At 40.4% G+C, this 18,747-nt stretch overlaps 1 protein-coding gene across 8 annotated transcripts in view; it reads left to right on the forward strand.

Annotated features, from left to right (window-relative positions):
- Positions 1-3,810: 3,810 nt before the first annotated feature.
- BMPR1B (bone morphogenetic protein receptor type 1B) overlaps positions 3,811-18,747 on the forward strand; it is a 325,971-nt gene continuing 311,034 nt past the window's right edge. For 3 of the 8 annotated variants that reach the window (XM_081144321.1, XM_081144320.1, XM_081144317.1), the window contains exon 1: positions 3,851-3,983. The gene's annotated coding sequence lies outside the window, so the exon portion shown is untranslated. Of the gene's footprint in view, positions 3,984-18,747 lie in introns of all 8 variants that reach the window. The other 5 variants (XM_081144322.1, XM_081144316.1, XM_081144323.1 and 2 more) reach the window with 5 other exon arrangements.

Consider the following 18,747-nt stretch of genomic DNA (forward strand, 5'->3'; position numbering starts at 1 on the left):
AACCTGGGACTCTTCAGTCCATGGGCTGGCGCTCTAACCACTGAGAAAATGGCAAGGGCAAGGAGCTACACATTTCACCAATACTGATACACTCTTATATTAACAAGTGAGGATTTAAATACTCCGGTTACTGAGATGTTTGATCTCTTATTTTATGTATGAAGAGTCAATGCATTAGCAGTGGGTTAAAATCAACCACAGCAGTATGAATTGTGCGGAAAGGAAAAAACAATTTCTTCTGCTGCAATATTTCTTTCACCTGATTCCCAAAATATCTCAAAAAAGAGACAACATTTTATTCCATATTTAGAGAGAAATAATTTAAAAGCACATGGTCTAGAATGTTACTTAACATAGTATACCTTGATTTATAATAAAATATTAATGGTTGTCAGATCCTATTTAGTTTTGCAAGAGGGGTAGAGGCAAAAGGGAAAGGTATGGGAGTAAGGGTATCAATGGAGAAGAAACAGTTGGAGGAAAGGGGAAGCAGGACGTACAGAAGCTAGCTCACCACATAACTTTGTTTCCCAGGTCTGTCCTCTTTAACTTCATGTGAATTGCCAAAATAGTTTGAGTTCAGCAGAGCTGGGCAAATATCTTCCTTAATAGGCAATAAGCCTGAGAATTCATTCTGAGTCCTTTCCCTTGCTGCTCTGGTGTCCTCTCCTGAGATGCTTTGAACTTTTAGATGATTTATGTTTACAGTTAGATAAAAAAAGACATTGTGCTTTTGCCCAGATTTGTCATGCCGCCAAAGTGAGCCCCTCTTTCCTCTTGTCCTCAATAGCTCCTTCCCCAGTGGTCCCTGTTGCATTTAAAAGCACCACCATCCCAGGCAGCCCTGTCACTCTCTTGGTTCAGATCTTTACTCTTTGCATGAAAACTCTTAATCTGTTCTGTGCTTCCAGTTTTCCCTCTCTAGGTACCTCTAAATGATCTTCAAAAAATCCCAATCCACCATTTAACTCCTTGTTTTAAACATCTCTAATGCTTTGCCATTGCCTAATAAGGAAAAATGTATTTCATTAGCATGTCCCACAAGGTCATTCCTGAACCCTGCTTAGCCTGAGATTCATCTGCTGTACTTGCTCCTCATGACTTGGGAAGCAGCACTGAGCCACCAGCTCTCCCCAATGCACTGTGCTTTTTCACACAGTTCCCTCTGCTTAGAAAGCTTATTCTCTTTCTAACCACCCTCTGTTCTCTGAAGATCCTTCAGGACCCTAGTAAAATGTGACTACTCTGCATTTTTTCCCTGACATTCCCAGAGAGAACAATCTTTTCTTCTGTGATTCAACAATAATGTATTGATTACTTTTCAGACAATGTTCTAATTAAAAAAAAATTTTATCTCTTTTCCTATGAGTTTCAAGAAAGAATGGACAGGGTTTGAATATCAAACACCTGAGTGTGGCATACCATAGGTAATCAGTAAATGTTGACTGTTCAATGGCCCGTACCCCAGATTCCCCATCCCCGCCTATTGAAATGCTGCTTTCTAAGTCCCAATTCAATCACAGATCCTTAATAGTGCCCTGATTTTCTTCCACCCAGAATGCTTTTTACTTTCTTTCTTTTTTAAATATGTTTTTACTGATTTTAGAGAGAGGAAGGAACAGGGAGAGAGGAAAACATCAATTGGCTGCCTCCTGTGCGCCCCCTGCTGGGGAATCTAGCTGGAAACTTAGGCAGGTGCCGTGACCAGGAATTGAACCAGAGAGCTCTAGGTGCACGGGACAACACACAATCATCTGACTCACACTGGCCAGTGGAGTACTTTTTCAAAAAATGAAAACCTATAGAAATGTCTTTATTCCTCTGATTTGGATTTTTTAATCTTATAATTAAAAAAAAAACTACCTACTTTTTTTGTAAGTTGATTGAAATAAAATCTCTGTGCCTTCCCTACACAGAGATGCCTACATTCCCTGGATTAATTTCCATGTCCAGTGGATGCTTAGAAGGATATTTGCTGAATAGAGTTAAGCCAAGGACAGCCAAGCCTTAGTACAACTTCTGAATAGATCAGAACCACCCAAATACTCTCTGTTCCAAAACTTTTCCCATGACGTCAGATTTATTTCACTGCAGTTTGTGAGGACTAAATTCTAAGAGGAAAAAATCTAGTTGTCAGATTAAAGTTATCAGTAATTCACACAGTAGGAAGGGATCCATTCAATCAGATTTCTTTCCTCTTTAAAGCTAGTTAACATCAGAGAATAGAGATGATAGAACATTTGACTGAGGACCAGGACTTAGGGTGAGGGTACAATGGGTGGATTCTACTTTGGGAATCTTGGGACAATAAAATAAGTACTGGTATTAGGGGCTAGAATGAAGGTTGAGTAAGGGTGGTGAAATGATACCATTTTCAACAAATGCTGCCTGTTGGAAATTTCCTAGTGTTATGTTAAATAGAACTTTTTCCAGTCTTGCACCAGGAACCAGAATGCAGGTTTGTCCTGAAAGCAATATGGTTCAGGTACATTTTGGGGGCAAACAGACTTTTGTGAGTCCCTAACATTTCTTTGATGGGGAAAATGTGCCCACATTTCATAGACTCTTCATAAATGCCTGGAGCACCACCTGCTTCTAAGTGGGAGGTGCATAGAATAAATTTATACACAATTGAATTTATTTTCTTATGGATAAGTTCCCTGGATTATATTTGATGTCTAATGTAAAAAGATTTAATGGAAATAACCTAAGAAAAGGGAGGAGTTGAAAGAAAATGGTAGGCTAAGAATTAAATAGACAATAGAAATATATGTGAAGAAAATTGGAAAGAAGCTATGTCAGAGGGAAATTATATTACACTATTTAAATTGCACTTGATGGTGACTAGTGAGGGTTTATCAATACATTAGGAAGATGGCAAAATTTTATGAAAGGAGGAAATTAAGTCTGGAGGGTAGGCAGTTGAAAGGCATTGGGAGGAAAAAACTATTTGGAAGTTAATAGATACCTCCCTGGGAGATAGACTTGGCAAAAAGACTGAATTTAAAAAGTTAACTATTCTCCCCAAGTCTCCTGAAAGACTGTGGACTAGCTTAACTTATATTTACTTTCTTAGAAAATGTTTCAACACTTAAAAGATTTAGCAAGGAGACCACAAGGTAAAGACGTTATATACTTTTCCAAAATAAACATTACTAATTGTAAAATTTCATCAAATACAAATGAAAGGAATTTCCTTTTTTTGCTAGTTTTTGTTTGCTTATTTTTAACAGTTTCAAGATATTTGAAGAAAAGACATATTTAATTTTCCTTGGAGGCCCAGCTGTATGTTTCAGGGTCCCTAAACTCCCCGGCCAGAACTGCAGGCATAATTTGATGTGCATTTGTACTATTTTTTTACGAGGTGTGTCACCTTCCCCAGTGTCCATGGCCCTGAAAAGTTTAAACCCACTGAACCAGATCATCTTTCGGACGCCCTTCCAGCTCTCAAGGTGCCGTAATTCCACAAATCTTTGTTCTTCAGACCCACTTGGTTGTTTTATTTTTAAAATAATAAAACCCCTTCTTACACACCAAAAAGAGAGCAGCATCTACGACTGAAATGGAAGTGATGCTCTGAGAAACAGAATAAGCTTCCAAAGTTCGCCAGGGCCCGGGGGCTGTGGGCTGCGATGCCCCGCAGCACCCCAAGTTCAAGTGCCCTGGCTCGGCCGCCTGCGTGCCCTGGGGCAGCTCCCAGCGAGCAGGGGAGTGTAATCCCTACGCTAAGTACTTGGCTCTCAGTCTCCAATCACTAGTGGGAGCTGGAGAGGGCAAATGAAAAAAAAAAATTCCAGAGGCAGCCGAGTTGCAGAGGGAAGAAAAAGTCCAGTGGCGCGGCAGAGCGGCCACTGCAGCCCGGAGTGGACCATCGCAGTGCGGTCAGCGCGGGGCGCGGAGTTGGCGCGGGGCCTGCGCGGGCGCCGGGACAGTTCGGGGGCCACGGGGCACCGGGGCCGAGGACGGGAGCGCGGGCTCAGGCGGTAAGGAAAGTCTTGGGGAGCCCCGCGTGCGGGAGGCGGGCCGACCGGCCGGGCTGAGCGGGCTGAGCGGGCTGAGCGGTGGCGCTGGGTGGGGACGGGGGCACCGGGCCGGGCCGGGTGGCTCCCCGCCGAGCGCGCGGGGGGCGCTGGGGCGAGAGCGAGCAGCCGGGCCCGGGGCGGCGGCGCCGGAGGGGTCAGGGGGCGGCCGCCGGCGCTTTGTGCTCCGCGCGGACCCCCGAGACCTCCCGCCCGCGCTGGCGAGGCGTGGGCGCGCGCGGACACGTGCGCCGGAGTTGGGGAGTCGGGACCTGCTGGCCCGGGGATGCGGTGGAAGGGCCGGGGGAGCGCGGCCCCGGAATCCGAGTCGGGGGCCTGGCAGGGAGCCCGCTGCCCGCAGGCTCGCGGGTCCCGGAGCCACCTGCCTCGGGTGCCTCCCGGGAGGCGGCGGACCGCGCGCCCGGCGGGTCCCCGCGCCCCGGCTCGCCCGCCTCTGCTGCGCTGCCTGCCCCTGCCCCTGTCCCCCTGTCCCCCTGTCCCTCTGTCCCGTGCTCAGCCTCCGTCTCGTCCCCGCGTTTCGGACTCTCTTCTTCCCCTGTTCTCTTTCCACCTTCCCCCCCCTTCCCCCCCCTGAGCCCCGCTCTCCCTGGGTCTGTCTGTCCGTCTCCCCCTCACCCCGCCTCTCCGTCTGTCCGTCTCCCCGTGGGTCTCCGTCTCTCCCATCTTCCTCCCTCCCTGCCCCCCCCCCCGTTCGGACCCCCCTCCTTGAGGGGCTGACTGGGCTCCCGGCAGCATCGCCTCCTCTCCTCTCCTCTGCCCCCCGCTCTGCGCGCCCATCCGCCTGCTGTCCCTGGCTCTGTCCGGGCTCCGTACAGCCGTCTGTCCCCTGCGGAGTGAGGATTTCGGACCTTCAGAGAAGATCCTCCGAAAGCTGTCCCTGCCGGTGTCCTGCCCCTTTCGAGGCGACGCGCCAGCTGGACGGGCGCCCCGTGTCCTCTCCTGCGGAGGAGCGCGGCGGTGCCTTGAGTGAGTGGGACCTGCCCCGGCCGCCTCCCGGCAAGGTGCGGTCCGCGGAGGGGCGCAGAGGGGCGCAGAGGGGCGCAGAGGGGCGCAGAGGGCCGGGGAGGAAACCGGGAGAGAGCGGGCGCCGCCCGCGTGCCCGGAGCTGCCCCCCCGGCTGCGCGACCGCCGGGGAGAAGGGCCCGAACCCGCCGCCGGGAGGGCACGCCGCGGGGCCGTGTTTTAAAATAACTTGAAAGAGCACGCAGGGAAATTTCTCGCTATACTAGACGGATGCCAACGAATATCTGTTTTTGTCCATATGTTTTTAGGGTCCTAGTGACAGCTCGCCTAATGATTGTTTCGGGGCAGTGATGGGAAATGTGTCCTGTTTCAACTGGGACATGGGTCTGTAAGAAAATATCCAGGTCTTTGTACTCTTATACCTTTTTACACTCTAGCGATCAAGAAGAATTATTTCTAACTGCAAAGAAAATAGGAAAGGATTTGTCAGTCATTTTAAAACCTGAGACATTCCAGAGATCAATAATTTCTTTGGAAAACTTTCACTATAAGGATGTTTGGAAGGATATGACATCTTAGTGAAATATGCAAGTTATTACACACTTAGATCATTGTGCGATGCAAAAAAGGGTTGTGTGCTGTAAGCAAATCGTGCTATGATGGCCTTTTTTTTTTTAATGGGAAACATAGCCGGGAAATTAATTGCTCTGATTTTCACTGTTTTCTTTAGTCATGTATAGTGTACCTTTGTTTTTAGCCAAATATGGCCCAGGGCTACAAAACTTGATACAGTGCGCTATTTGTCCAATCTGAATTACCATTTAGAAAACCCCCTTTTTTCCTTTTGGTCACAAGATATAAGTTGATATGATCTCATTACTCATGGGCTGGGGTCTGCTGATGAATTTTAATGGCACAGATTTGTGATTTTAAATCAAAATGTTAGTTTTTGGTGAGCGAAAATCTCGATTTACGTCATGTTTGTGAATCATCACTCTTTACGGGGGCCTCACCACCTTGCCTGCCAGGTGCAGCGCGGCCTGCGGCCGAGGCAGGGTTGTCTGAAACTCCCGGTTGGAGTATTGTCCCTGGGTGACGTGCTGCCTCAACTCAAGGCGTGTTCATATACGCCCCTCAGAGTGTTCCAGTCGTTAAATAATATTTATTGAAAGGAAATTGACTTAATATTTTCCTCATAAACTTTGAAAACTGTGTGTGAGATGGCCTGATAAATTATTTTTATGATAGTAAATACTGATTTTTGTTATTTGTTTATAAGGCAGTTTAAAATGTGGTATCTCTTGGTGCATATAGCAACCTCCATTCTTCCTCAGCGCTCAACTCTGATTTATCACTCAAACGTAAAGTCAGTTGTCTCCTACTCCAACCCAACAGATCCTTTCCTAATTGTCATAAGCCCCCTCACGGCTACCTCTTAAGCTTCTGAAATCATCTCTTTCAGCATTCACCTCTCTGCAGTATAATTACTTGCTCGGTTCTTCATCACTGGGCTATTTTCTCATTGAGCTGGGGTGATATTCCTTTTCTTTTCTTTTTATCTTTTCTCTGAATTTCAAGGCCCAGCAGAATACCCGGCATATGAAAGATTCTCAAAAAATCCTTCTCTTCCAATTTGTCTCTGATTTGTGATACTAATTCTTGGTAGTTGCAGGAGCTTAAGGAAAATACTTTAGCCTGGCGTAATCACAGATCACAAACCGAGGGATGAAAAGAGTCTTAGGAAGCATCCTACTACACACATTAATATCAAAGCTGAAGCAGCTGAGGCCCAAAGAGTTTGAAAACCATGCTCAGAAATAACCAGCGAAGTCACATGGGCTGTGGAACTGAGACCTTGTGCTCTTTTGCACAGGGCCACAGTTCTTTTCACTGGACTCCTGCTTGCTTTCTTTCCCTAGAAATGCCTAAACCTGTTACTGGAAGCTAACAATTATTATCTGAACACTGAAGAGTTCTTCTCATGCCAGCCAGTAAAAGTCATGCATGAAATTTATCATCTGCAATAACTGATAATCATTTGTTACACATATGTATGGAGGTAATATCTGCCTTTTTAGAACACTGACTTCTAAGAGCCTTTATGTTTGAGTGCTGTGTCATCTTGGGCAGACTAATTACTTCTACCTGCAAAGAAGATTTAAGCTCTCGTGACTTACATTTTCTCCTCTATAACTTTTCTGCCCGTATGTTGAAGGGGGGTGGGGAGAAAAGGAAGTTTGGACCAGATTAAGGGTTCTTTTTGAAGTTTTTCTTCAGAGACCACCAGTCTAACTCCTGAAACAACTGCAAATTCATCTGTTTTACATATCAGACTTCCCTGTGAGCTTTTGTTTGAAAAAAGGCTAACACAGTTTAAAAAAGGCTTGAAGACCACTTCACTTGATGTTTTCCAATCTTCCTTCCAGTACTTGAATTTCATAATCAAGATAATTTCCAGCTTTTAAATCTGGGCATCTGGAGGATAGGTGATAAAAGTGTTAGGGACAGAAGGAGAAACTGAGTTTGCATGAGAGAGATTCATTTCAGTTTTCCATAAGCCAGGTTTGACACAGTGGCAGAAATTGAAGTGGAAGTGTTGCCATATAATAGAGGAAGGCCAGAATGCAGGGAAGGAGGAGCCAGGGCTAGAAATATAGATTTAACAGTCATTGACAAGGAATTAATGACTAAAATGGAGGGAAATGAAAACTTTTTAGGAATCCGGCAAGAGAAATAAATGAAGATTTAGAGATGGACAAGAGGGACATTTTATGACACTTCTGAGTAGTTGTTAAAGTCACTTATACTATTAAGACAAAAGAATAATGCATAATTTATATCTCACAATAATCTGTTTTCATGACTTTTAAAGCATCCACTTATATGCCAGTTTTCTTAATTATATTAATTTTTACTTAAATGTTTAAGTGCCTACTCTCTGCCTGGCATTATTATATGCTTTGAGGACATGCAGCCATCTGAGACTCAACCAAGGTCCTTGCGGTCATTGAACTTGCGTTCTAGAGAGTGAAACACAATGAACTATAAACAAGCACATGAGTAAGATCATTTCCAGCAGTGAAATTGTCATTAGGAAAACAAGCTGGGTGCTCTGACAGTGAGTGACTGGGGCTACTTTATATGGGGTGGTCAAGAAAGGCCTCTCTAAGGGTGTTCTGGACAACAAGAAAGAGCCAACCCAGTGAAGATCTGGGAGAACTTCCTGGCAGAGGGAACATTAAGGCTCTCTCTAAAGGAGCAGCAAGCTGGGTGCACACTGGACTCAGGCAAACAGGGGAAATGGTAGGAATGAGGTCAGGGAGATAGCCAGGCCCATGTTACGAAGTACACATTTTATCTAAAGTGCATTTTATTGAATCACCCTGGAGGATTTTAAACGGAGAAGTTAACACATCTGACTTAGCATGTCTGTCTGTAGTGTGAGCAAGAATGTCTGAAGATGACGTGCGAAACTATGAGAAGGACCTAGCTGAGAGTTTGGTGGTTTGGCCAAGGGTGGAACTGAGAGAGATTGACCCGACCTTGTTCTTATCACTGATGAGTCACTGAATTGAATCAGGCTCCCACCCCCTACCTCTAGTCTTCCCATCCCTGCTTTCTTTTTCCCCCTAGATCTACATTAACAGCAACCCACTGGCTCAACAGTTGCTTTTACTTTTAACTGCAGACCTCAGCACCTCACAGTTCCCAGATGTCACATAAAGTTTGTGTTCTGGTTACAAAGGAAAGGAAGCAAATCAGAATTCTCTAATCAGGTTCCAGTGTCATTTTTCTCTACCCTTCAGCTTTGAAAACTTCACATGTTTCTTGAAAGATTTCGCTGTAAGGTCCGCGTTGTTAGATCTGGAATTCACCCTTCATTGTATCCCAGCCCTTTGCAATGAGTTAGCATATAGTAGGCATTCAGTAAAAATTTGTGGAATGTTGTTGGATATAGTCTGTTAGAGACCCATATTTAAAAGAAAAGATTTTGAGAGAGAGAGGAAGGGAGAGGGAGAGAGAAACATCGATCCGAAAGTGAAACATCCATCGGCTGCCTCCTGCCTGCCCCCTCTTGGAGATTGAGCCTGCAACCGTGGCATGTGCCCTGACTGGGAATGGAACCTGCAGCCTTTTGGTGCATGGGATGATTCCCAACCAACTGAGCCACACGGGCCGGGGCGAGACCCATAGTTTTGATTCAGCTGATTTTGCTTTTCTTGTCTGTCAACAACTATATGGCTCCATGTGCCTTCAGCCTTAGAGGATATTAAGTAGCAAGTTTAGAGATGATTTTTCTGAAAGTTGTATTTACTTATTGGCTAAAGGAAAAAGAAACAATCCAATATATCTCTATAACATTTCTTGTCTGGCTGTCTTGAGATAAACATTTTAGTCATTTTTATAGCAGTTAGATAGATATAGACTTAAACAAGTACAGACACATCTGTCACTAGTTAATTTGTTGATTTATGAATGTGAAACAATTCCAAGGAAGTCTGTAATGATGGTGCCTTTGTCTAAATTAATCTCTTGATAGAAATCAGTGAGTTTTATCTAACTAATACACTTTACAACCTTCTATAAAAGGTACTAAATTATCTAATCCGTTCTTTTTCTGGAAGCAAGCTACTCTTCTGCTGTTGTCCAATACCATTTAACCATAATAGTACACACAGTGGGGGAGTATGTTTTTATTCCTTATATTATAGAATGTAGTGCTGTACTCAGATGGGGTTGCAGACAGCTTGGTGTCACATTTTTATGTATCTAGCAATTATCTCTCACTGTTTCTTTAGCTCCCTTTCAGTCAGTCAAAAGCCACTTGGTAGCTGAACGCCTTCTCTTACTGTACAGCTCGATTTTGCGAAAACCTCACACGTTATTCCCTTTGGCCTCTGTGTCAGATAGCTTCTGTTTGCCTCTCCAGATCCACTTCTACCTTATGCTCTCTGCCCACCGGCCTACCTAGGTGAACAGCTCTGATCTCCAGATGGTTTAGGGCATTGGGGAACCCCAGCAGGAGATTGGAGGGAGGGTGGAGCGAGGGTTTTTTTTTCTCTTGGCTCCTTCCCTGCTAGGTCCACTTTGGCTGCCTGGGTCCACTGTTCTCTTAAGGGATCCTTCTCTGTATTACTCTGTCCTAGATTCCAGTAATTTCTTGAATAACTCCTTTGCTTTTACTATCCTGATTTACTCTATCAGGAATAAATTTCCCCTCCTGCCTATATTTATGGAGTTGTTTGTAAATAAATTCCTTCTACTCATCAGAAGTTGTAACAATTAAGGTCCCATTTTCTGTTGATTCAGCTTCTGAAAGCCGCCTCATTTTTGGAACCTTCTTGGATCGGTAAGAGCAGTTGACCTCCTTACCTCTGTTGGATGTCTGCTTTCCAGCCCAAATTATAGGATTCTATCCATGTAACAGTAGCATGGAAAACTGAAGTTGTTATTATATAATTAGTGTTCTATCAACCAATTTATTGCTTTAAACATCTTACTTGATAGCCTGTGTACCTTCTACATAAGTAATTTGGTTGTCTCATTCACTCTTTTGTCTACTCATTAACACAGTGCATATTTATGGAGTCACTTTTTAGGGTCAGACACTGTGCTAAATGCTCTGGATACCAAAAAAGGCAGATGTTTGCCCTGATTTGGAATGAGGATTGGGGAGGAGGTAGGAAATAAAAAAATAAATGTAATATTTTCAAATCAAGTTTGTGCCTAGGGCTGTGAAGGACATAAATGGTGCAGTGGTAGAGAGCAATAGAAAGGACAAGCATTTGCCGGAGATCGCAAGCAACTGAGAGGCAAGGGTGTTTCTAAGTGGGCTTTGGTTGATCTGCACCTGCTATGCAGGCTTTTCACATGTGAATTTTAAAATCTTTTCCCAGCAATACAAAAAATAAATTTGCTTAAGAGGGGAGTTAGAAATTGCAGGTAAACCTACAGAAAATAAATTGCCGTAAACCATTACCTAAAATTAATATTTTAATATACGCATGTATATACCCTTTATGAGTTTTCTTGTTCATTTTTATGTATTTTTTTAAAATATGGGTTTTAAAAAAAATTTTTTTTAGAGAGAGAGGAAGGGGGGGAGAGAGAGAGAAAAATCAACCTCTTGCCTTCCCTACGCGCCCTGACCAGGGATTGAGCCCATCACCCAGGGATGTGCTTGGACCAGGAACTGAACTGGCAGCCTTTAGGTGCACAACACGATACTCAGCCAACTGAGCCCCTCAGGCCGGGCTATTAGAATTTTTTAAAAGTTAGATAAGCATGAAGAAGAAAATGAAAATGACCAATAATCCCTCCATACAAATAACGTTTGGAAATTATGAGACACTTGGACTTTGAGAGTATAGAAATGGCCTAAGTAATACAGATTTTAATTTTATCATAACTTCTTTGGTTTATGATTTCTGATAAAATTAAATAACAACAGAGAGGGAAAGCAATTTAACCAAACTTCTCTTGTGTAGTCATCCCATTCTAGGAATCTTTAGGCCTCATACCACTGCTAGTTCTTTTTGTCTCATCACATAGTAAATGAATAACTAGCGTGTGAAGTAGTATGAGTTATTTGACTGATTTAGATAAACAATTTGCATATAACATTGTGTCTGACTTGATTACATTTGCTTTCCCAGTGTGCTCCATGGAACAGTGGTTTGGGGACTGTCAGGTATGTAGCCAGTCCAAGGCGGACACCACGGGCAGCCCCATACCCTACTGGGTGACTGGTCACTGTGGAGCTGGCCTGGCTTTGAATTTTGGCTTGATCGCTTGTTAGCTGTGCAGCCTTGGCCGAGTTTACTGAACCTCTGTCTCAGTTTCATCATTTGTAAAATGGGGATGACAATAATAGTGATTACTTTACAGGTTTGTATGAGGATTAGACTATCAAATATTTGTAAAGTATTCAGAACAATGCCAGGCACATGTAAACACCACAGAAGCATTTTATAAGTAAATAAATGATAAAAGAAATATGGGAATTGCTGATCTTTTAAAACTGCAAGCCTTCTCTGAGCCTTTATTATGCTAATGTGCATTTTGACAGTCCTGAAAAGGGGTATTAGACCACGGGGCTTGTAGTTTTCCCTGTGTATATCACTGGACTGATAATGTTCCACAGAACACGCTTTGGGGAAAGATGGATACAGATAATTCACTAAACATCTCACCATTCTTTTGCCAACACTTGTTTCTCTACCCAGCACACCTATAGTAGAGTGGGAACCTAGTTCCTATTGTTATTTTTAAAAATTTTTCTTCTCTTTTTCTTTTTAGAGGTAAAATGAATGATGTTTTTCTTCACTGCCCAGAGAAAGGCTTTCTGCCGGTATAGATATGAGTATCCTCTGGGGATCACTAAGCCCGAGGTTTGCAGTGTATATTTTCTAAAAAGCTCACTATTTTTTTCTAATAATAAAGAGTACACATTCATTGAAGTGAACTTGGGAATATAGGGATCTGTAATAAATAAAATAAAAATCACTCACTCTTATCACACAGAAATAGCCACTATTAATATTTTCTTCTTTTTAAAAAATACTTTTTATTGATTTTTTAGAGAGAGAGGAAGGGAGAGGGAGAGAGAGACAGAAACATCAATTGGCTGCCTCCTGCATGTCCCCTACCAGAGTTGAGCCCCACAACCCTGGCATGTTATTTGTCCTGAGAGGGAATCGAACCGGCAACTGCTTGGTACATGGGACAGTGCTCAACCAGCTGAGCCACAGCAGCCGGGCTTAACATCGTAGGTGTTTTTTACCTTTATAAAATTGGGAGCATAATATAATATGGTTTTATGTCCTGCCTTTTGTCCCCCCTTGATTTTATTTATATAATATTCTCCATCCAAGATGTGCGGTGATTTCTGGCTTTCACGTGATTGGTAATCTACATTTCAAAAGAGCTTCCCTCCTTCCTTACCAAATTCTGTGGCCAGAGACAATGAAAATAAAAAGTGGTGTATCTAGAATGAGTTTCTCTCTTATTTTAAGTATTCTTGGGAATTGGAACCACCTGGTAAGCAGTTGGCAATTCTGTTTAAAAGACCTGGAGTAGGTGACCTCAGGTTGCTTCATTTTTATGAGTCATTCCAGTGTTCTAGCCAGCAGCCAGATGGACGCATAAGAGTCCATGACCAGGCTGGTTTGAGGCATTACTTTCCCTGAGTGACTGTGAGTGAACTTATATAATGTTGAGATTAACTAGGAAAAGTTATCCGGGGAAACCTGAATTATTCCAAAATAAATATAACTATTATTTAAGTTTTCAATGACAAATCCGTTCCCTCCAGTGCATGTTGGAGGTAGGTTTCTCATAATATACCAACATTGAGGGCAAACATTGTCTCTAAGTATTTTATCTCACCCTATAATTTCAAATAGGAAATAATATTACATTTATATGGTAGTACATAGCTAAGGACTTTAAAAATACTAATTGTTTTAAGTTTTACTCTGTGTACTTCATAAATGATGGGTGCTGTAATGATTAAAATATATCTGCTCAGTAAGTCCCTTTTCATTCATAAGTCCTTCAACAATTTAAAATCTTCATCTCCCTCAAGATTAAATTAATCACTCTTTAAAACACTCATCTTTAACATTAGTTAGCAAATTAAAATATTTAAAGTCTTTCTGAAGAGGAAAACCATGCTATGCTGTTTAATTGAATTAAATTAGCTTTTCATGGAAATTTACCTAGGAGCTGTTTCTGGAATCAATTTGGAAAATGATCTTTGTATTCTGTGGCATTTATGTTTGATTATGTTTTTCTTAGTAATTCTCAATGGACCTGATTCACTCCTTGCTTTAGTCATCAAACCCTTGCAATTTTTGTAGGCAAATTAGGCATTTCCTACCCCATAATTATGCATATTTATGGAATAATGTATACTTCCTCCTTATATATAGATGGTATAAGAAATTCTTAATTCTGTAACTTAAAATTATCTATTTTATCATTTTAGCATTCTATAGACTATGTTAAGGCTGAGATAAGTCATATATAAATTAACTTCTTCCAAAAAATGTTTTGCAGAATTTAAGTTTTGCTACCTTTACCAATAACAGCAGGTGCTGCTGTTTGTAAAAAATGGCAGATAATCTAAAACTTCTTTTAAATCTATTGCCTGGGAGCAATCTGTATCTCAGGCACATCAAAGGTTTTGCACACTACATTTTTTGCATTCTCTCTTACCCTGCAATCTGTTGATTTACAAAGCCATGAAGTAATGGAAAATTGCTTACAAAAAACTCAATTTTCAAGTTTTTTAGCTGTAAAATTTATCCTTTGTGATCAACAGCATGAAATATATTTTCTATGCTTGGTACAAGGGCTATAACAATGCCTTTATTTTTTGAATACTTCATATCTAGCAGTTAAAAGATATTTAAAACATTTAGCTTTTAAAAAAACCAAAAACCTTTGCAGTATCTGTCATAATCTGAGTGTCAGAATTGTGCTGTTTCTCTCCTCAGTCCTGTGAACAAATGAGTGCTCATTGCATTTCTTTTACTACCCACCTTCCCACTTTTCCCTCCCCTTCTCTTCTTCCTTCTTTTTCTCTCACTTTTGCAATGGACTTGCAAACCCTACTTCCTCTGACTACTTTTTCTGAACCAGAGGGGGGTTAAACATATGCTTGTTTTTATGATCCTAAACCTCTAGAGAATTTCCAGAGTCCTTACTGGCTTACTATCCTGTGACAGATTGGAGTTTTGACTAAGTTAGCATAATGATTGGTATTCTGTAAACATGATCTTAAAATACTTTAATAATATCAGATACAGATAATAGTAAGGTGCATTTATATTTTGTTATGAAATCACTTATTTAATTACATAATTTCAGTCAAAATATTTTAAGGAAATGTCCATGTTTTAAGCATTTAAACAGATGCTCACAGATTTTAAAAAAAAGCTAAAAATGGCACAGACATATGTTATATAAAATATATTGTAGCCATCATTTGTGTCTAGACGATTTTCATTCCTTTATACAATCTGATACACAAAAAAATTTATAATTTTATTATATAGGGTTTTCACCAAATACTCTCTAGCTCCTGTTTTATTTGAAATTTCATGTATTTCTAATTGTGGTTTGAAAGCTCTTATGAATTCTTGAACATTTTTCTTATAAGTTACTAACATGCAGCCTAAATTAACCGTGAGACTGTAAATTCCATTTTTGGCTCATCTCTTCTAAACTTGGAAGGTATAATGCAGTTTAACAATAATATTTTACATCTTTATTTTGTGAATAATGTCTTCCTTACAAATGGGACTATTAAATATTTATGCAGTATGAATGAACTTGATGCCATATATGTCAAAGAGATAGTCGTGTCTTGCACTAAAGGGAAAGATGTTTAAAATCACAGATAATACACAATCAAAAAATAAATGCAGAGCACAAATAGACTGAATATGAGAAAACTAAGTCGATGAGAACATTTATGAAGTGCCAAAGTGATTAAGTCTTTTTTATTTTGTCTTTAGGTGATGCTATCAGAGGGTATGTTAGGAAAGGCTAGGATTGGTGTCTCATGATTTCACTTTTAAAATTTAGTGTTACGTTCTCCAAATATCTTAATTTTTCTGAATATAAACCACTGCTCTCTTTTTGGAACTGATGAGAATTTCTTAGTTTGTTTAACTTCTTGGCTTTATATTTCATTCCTCAACCAAATTGCATATTATAGTTGAAGTATAGCAGCCATTCGTTGGCTTAATATTTGTCTTGTCCATACTTTCCATTGTTGCATACAGTCTACGCGTCTTGACATCTATAATATTTCCTTGTAGCCTTCACCTTTCTAGACTCAAAGAATGCTCATTTTTCTTGTTTTACTTCATAGGCCTGTTCATTTATTTTTGTTTGGTTGGATTTTCCTCAGTTTCTAAAATTCCCCCCCCCCCTTTTGGAGTAGAGTTATAATTTTTTTCAGCAGCAGGTATTTTTAGAGTACTAAGACTGTATTAGACTAGAAATGCATGTAATATTTTGTGTAGAGATGACCTGTGGTTTTAAATAGGATAAGAATCCTGTGTTTTGCTCTTGGATGATGTTGGTGTCATTGTTAGCTTTGTTGGCTATGAGAGCGCATGAATTCAGTGACTTTTAAGCTCTTTTCTGTTATAACTAAGGCTCATTATTTGGAGAAGTACAGCCTGTATATTAACTCTCCTACATGCATAACCCTATAGTTTTCCCCACTGAATCTTATTTGATGTTTTCCCCCTAGTAACTCATAAAATTTTGGAAATCTTGTAGGTTATCCCACTGACTTGGCATTTCACATACTGGAAAAAGTTAGTATCTTTTGCAGACCTGGAAAATTTAATCTACATTTCCTCTTCTACATCATTTATAAAGATGTTAAATAAGACCATTTCCAGCACCTTTCCTATTTATAGTTTTTCTGCCAAAGTAGTGCCTTTTTTCACTGTCTTCTTTGTTTCTCCAATGAAAGTTCACCTAATCCTATGGTGACTCAGTTCTTTTTAATAACTTGTGGTAGTACCTTGTCAAGGGCTTTTTTAAAAAATGGAGTAGATTATATCTACTGGTTTCTCCCTTGAGGCTCCACTCAGCTTTTAATTTGCCAACACATGGTCACCCTTGGAAAAACAAATCAAAGCTAGTCCCACCCCATTGTTTGCTAAATTCTTCAGCTATGTTATGCTTTAGCATATGTAGATCTCACAAATTTGTTAAATTGCCAACAAACAATTATAACACTAAGCTGAGGAAATTTGAAAGGCTGTAGATAAAAGAGATGAAATTTAGCATTAACTTGGATGGTTGAACTATATAAGCAGGCCAAAAATAAAAATAAAAAAGAGGTTACCTTGTTTGAGGCTTTCTTATGTTACAGGCAATGTGCTAAATATCTTCTTTAAGATAGTAGTGGTTTTACATATGAAGAAACTTAAGGCACAGTGAGTGAGGTTCCCCAGGTAGTAGCCCAGGATTCTAATATAGAACCGTCTGATTCTAAATCCGTATTTAAATGTTGGAGTCTGTTAGAGTCAGACATTGTGTTAGTTATTGATGATACAAAGATGACCGGCACTTGGCCCTGATGGTTCAAGAGCTTGGGAAGACCCTAGAGGGAAGGAAGAGACCTGCGCGTAACACCTGGATGAGATGGTCATTGCATGTGAGAGCATAGAGGAAGGTTGATCATTGAAAAGTGTTCAAGATAGAGGCTTGGTTAGTGATCATATTTTGAGGAGAGAGATGGATAAAGAAAGAAAATGTTCAAAAACTTCGGGAAAATATATTTTGAACCTTAAATGCTGTAATCTCCCTCCCCCCCTTCAGTTATGGATAATTTCTATACAGAGTATTGGCACTGTTTTTTTCTTAGAGCAAATTTACCACATCTTTACTGAAATCGACTTTTATTTGATCCACATGGCATGCGTGAGTGTGTGTGTGTGAGAGAGCGATATGAGGGGCATTTAACATGGGTTAAATGTAGTGACACATTTTAGTGAATTTGAGAAAGCAGATAGCTCAGGTAATTTGCCAAGAATGTAGACATACAAATGATGAAAAAAGATAATTTAAAATGATCAATTTATCTGAAATGACATTTTAAAATTTGGACAATTATTTTGAAGGATGCAGCATAACTTATACCTAACAGTAAACATTGGATTGTGGGACTTGGCTAAAGTTCAGTTGTTGGCAGGGACCAAAAGGTATGTACTAAAAACATAATAAAAATCTTCAGGGAGAGTTTGATCCTGAAACTTTTGTGAATCGTTTCCCCCCCTGATATTTAAATGGACTCTAGATCATCATGTGTAATAGAGATGTTACCTATATTTTATCTCTTCTATTTTGATTTGTCAGAATGTGCTGGAGTGAAATGAAATTACTGCAGTGTTTTTCCAGGCTGGTTTGCAAACTGCCCAAACTGACATTGTCTGCCAGTTTGCTTCCTATCTTTTCATGTGTCTTTTCTACAAAGAGTCATAAGATCTCTTTTTTGTTTTAAGCATAATACCATTGTGTGTGCAGGGCAAAATGCAATGAGATCTGTTGGCTGTGGCCATGGAGTTTAGCTAAGGCAGAGTTATTAAATTAAAAAAGAAATCGTGAGTTTTCCACATAACCAGATTAAATGTGTATTTTACATGGAGCCAAAGTGCTAGGGGGAAAGCGAAGTTTAAAATAGATTTAGGCATTAAAAGTAAAATGGTAAATTTAAAAAATTTAGTATTAAAATACTATATATATATGCTAAATCAACACAGTTTTTGCTAGTCCAGGAATTACCATTTGATTGTCCAAAGGAATATAAATATCACAAAAACATACTAAGCTACAGTATAATTTGTAACAAATAGAAAGCTTCCTTGGAGTGACTTTATATTCTAAAATACAATTTTTCCATTATGGAAAATTGTATTTATGTTGAACATAAATAATCAGATATTTGCTTCACTAATGATCCAGATTATTTTAAAATCATGTTACTGGGTTTAATGATGTGACCTCTGCTTTGCAGCCTTGTGTATACTGGAAGCTTGTTATGTATGTCAAGGGTATTTCCTTTTATTTGTTTTAATTTTACCTGCCATTTAAATCATTGAATGACCCTTCATAATTTTATTATGAAACCATATAATAAGGAAGGACTAGTTGATTGTTTTTTACTTGAACTTTCATAATCTTATATAATTCAGATCTTCTTTGTGTTCTCATT

The sequence above is a fragment of the Miniopterus schreibersii genome (genome assembly GCF_964146895.1).
Source record: "Miniopterus schreibersii genome assembly, chromosome: 1".
NCBI classification, from domain to species: Eukaryota; Metazoa; Chordata; class Mammalia; order Chiroptera; family Miniopteridae; genus Miniopterus; species Miniopterus schreibersii.